The sequence below is a fragment of the Lactuca virosa genome, chromosome 9, assembly GCF_052849685.1.
Source record: "Lactuca virosa cultivar CGN04683 chromosome 9, Lactuca_virosa_CGN04683_v6, whole genome shotgun sequence".
NCBI classification, from domain to species: domain Eukaryota; kingdom Viridiplantae; phylum Streptophyta; class Magnoliopsida; order Asterales; family Asteraceae; genus Lactuca; species Lactuca virosa.
Genome location: NC_136434.1, coordinates 7,658,142 through 7,661,668, shown reverse-complemented (window position 1 = coordinate 7,661,668; position 3,527 = coordinate 7,658,142). Strand labels below are relative to the sequence as shown.

Genomic DNA, 3,527 nt, shown 5'->3' with positions numbered 1-3,527 from the left:
CATGCTTGTCTTAATGGCAAGGAGGTGAGAATTCATAAACGAGGTCTAAGGTTCAAACATGACCTCACCTCCTTGCTCTGTCCGACATTGCGATTCACCTTACCTTGGCTGTGGGACCAGTTCGTGTGGGACACCCACGGGCGGATACCCTTTTTAGATATATAGAATTTTGGTGAACAATATTTGATGAGGTGGATGCTAGATGCGGTTTTCTTTTATGTTTGATGAGATACAAATGTTGAGGAACCCTGTTAGAAAGAAGGTCAAAATTTCTCAATCTATACTTGGAAGGTGAATTTAAATTAATACTTCTAACTTGGTTTGTTTGTGTTTCGAGTTTATAAATCGAGAAGGGTTGTTTCTGAATGTTTCAGAGATAGAGGGGCTGAGAATGAAGATTGTTGAGGGACTAAGAGCATCTACATCGGTCTTGCAAATGAAATTGCAAACCACTTTCAAATGACATGGCATGTCCACGTATGTATTAGTCTTGCAAATATTGAAAGCCTTTCAAATGGTAAGTGGGCCCTCTATGTTATCAACTTGTAACATAATAATATATTACTCTATAATTTATATTTATTTAATAAATAATATACCATAATAATTAACTTTATATGGTAGGTGGGGCCATTTTTGATATGGAATAGTCTTGCAAATATTGAAAGGCTTTCACCGCTGATGTGGATGGTCTAAATGTGGATGACAGCTAGGATGTATGCATACGTATTCTCCCATATTGATGGTGTATTGTTCTCCAAGGTGTTGATGGTCGAAGAAAAATAACTTTCTCTCTCTTATTTTATTCTCAGTTCGTCTTTCTCATCTCAAACCCATCTCTGTAGTTTTTTGTTTCTTTTCTTTATCTAAGACATAGAGAGTTTTGAGATGTGTCTTTTGTGTGTGATGTTCTTGTGTAATATGTTACATTGAGAGATAGGTTACATTTCTTGTATAGGTTTAGTGCAAGTTTTCAATTGTATTCTTATTGAACTGGGTTCTTACATAATAAAGGGAAGTTTTCTTTGATATATTGAGTTTTTCACAAACCCTAATCTGCTAATTAACTCAAAATGAGGCCTAAATTTTGGCTGATTTTTGTCAAACTTCACATAACTAACATAGTTATTTTGGATTCAGAGATGAAGACAACATTTAAATATAGACATAAAGGCCCAGTGGGCTATTGTAGTTGTATTCAGACTCAACCAAAGTTCCCAACAAACTAAATTATTTTTTCTTAATTCAGATCATTATGCTTTCAAGATTAAGTTATTGTTTTTTTACAACTGCAAACTTAATTTCTTCTACAGAGCTTCGGGCATATTCTACTAGTCAAGATCATCTGAGCTCTTTTTTATGCTTGAAAAAAATGGTTGAACTTCTCCCTGATAAGATTAGAAAGTATGATAATTAAACCTGCATAAAGTAGTCGATTCATAAATTTGTTTTTTGTCCGGGAACCTAGAACTTAAGGAACTCGATTCTTAAATTTGTTCCAATCATTTGAGTTTTTCCTATAGGACACTTGAGGTTGAAATTTTTTTTTGTTAAGTCGTGAAGTCTAATTCACCATTTGGCCCTATAGCCAAAAGATTTTTTTTTTTCGTGGGCTAGTTCTTTTAGATTTCGTCGTGGACCAGATTTGTCAGATTGTTTCGGGCATTTGAGGTCAAATAACTAGTACGGAGTATATATATTCTCTGAAATCGTGTAACCTAAGGTATCAGAAAGCCATTCGGCAGTATCGATAAAACCTCTCTCTCGTGTTCTCCAGTGGCCGACGTAGCCTCTCATCATGTGACCCATGTTAAAATCTGTATTATTTTTCGTTTTGCATTACTACTCTTTTTGAGAAATCGTTTATCAACTTGTTGAAGTTCTTAAACTTTAAAGGTATTTTTGTTTTTTTTTTTTTGATCTTGAGCCAAATCCGAATAATGATCCTAACCCAGCAAGACAAAACCAGGCTGACTACTCGGTTTCGTTCCATACTCCCGTTCAATCACACCCTCACACATGTACTTATTAAGCATAGGAGTAACCATGTATACTCTTCACGGGCTTGATCATAAGACATGGAGTCATGGACATATTACCTAATATGGTTACAATGAAATCCTAGCTCAAGTAAATGTTCAAGTGTATATGAGGTGATTTACAATAATGTTGGGATGTCCCTGCGCATGAGTGTCCTAGTGGTATGGTATCAGGCTTGAGCCTGGTCATCACCTTCCTTACTTTGAGGAGTACAATGTCATTTACCTCGCCTGGGGAGCACCCACTGGTGGTGTTTACCTTTTTTTTACAATAATGTTGGGATCTCATAGGGAATAAGAGAAAAACTAGGGGAGACTTTTGGGTGAAAAGTCAAAGCACCAAGTCAAATGGTCATGATGTTTACAATACCAAGTAAGCAACAAGCAAGCAATACATCATTTTTTTACCATTATAAGATACAGAACCTCTCTTTTATTTCTTCTGGCGGTAGGGATAGAGCTGTTCGCTTGTCACCAGGGACAAGGAGGATGATTTCTCTGTCAAAACATGATGATAATCAGATTTTAACTTTCTTATATATATATAGCTTAGAAGTATGGTTACTCGTATATGTATCATTGATGTCCCATGAAATTAAACAATGACAACGATCGAGGATAACATAAGAAGGCAATAATTACAATAAAGTATGTATAGTATCTTGAAGACCAGGAAGTCAAAATTAACAAAGGGTGACTCCTTTATGTACAGTCAAGAGAGCACGCAAAAAAGAGCAGCTCTTAGTACAATGAACATTCATGTTATTCTAACATGATGTCTTTGCTACTTGATTATCTTACTATAACACAAACTGACATAGTACTTTTTTTTTGTTTATGCATGGTACAGCTAGCTAGAACCAGATAGCTCTTGCTTCAATAAGCTTTTGTTTCAGCGATCCATCAACATGAAGGGAAATGACATCTCTGGCCGAGCCTACATATTTACCACCTATGAACACTGCTGGGAGGGAAGGATTACAACCAAGGCGTTTCAGGGCCCACTCCATATCCGCATCATGATCAACTTCATGAATAGCAGGACTTGCTCCAAGTTCGTAAAATAGTGCCTTGATACTGTGGCACATGCAACATGAACTCTTGGTGAAGATCACTGCAGCTTTCTTAGATGCCAAGTCTGTTACTCTATCCATTTAGCAAAATACCGTGCAAATGAACTCTTGGTCAGATGTGCTTGCAAGCTTGTCTTGGTAGACTTTGAGGCTTCATGGCTTCTATATATATAGGGGATGCTGAGTGTCACTGGTTTCATAATTTAATCCTCAAAGGAATTGGAGAAGAAAAAAAGCAAACAAATTATAAAAAAGAGAAGTTCCTTTTGGATATTTGTCTGGATAAGAATTATGCTCCTGATGATTTGCTTCAAAACTATCCTTTGTGCTATAATCAAGTTGACACATAGTATCTCTTCCTACCCACAATGCAAATCTCCTTGTGATGCTTTATAAAAATAATGTATTTTAAAGC

At 36.2% G+C, this 3,527-nt stretch overlaps 1 pseudogene; it reads right to left on the bottom strand.

Annotated features, from left to right (window-relative positions):
- Nucleotides 1–2,674: 2,674 nt before the first annotated feature.
- On the bottom strand, nt 2,675–3,262 carry LOC145138176 (glutaredoxin-C11 pseudogene; annotated as a pseudogene).
- Nucleotides 3,263–3,527: the final 265 nt, after the last annotated feature.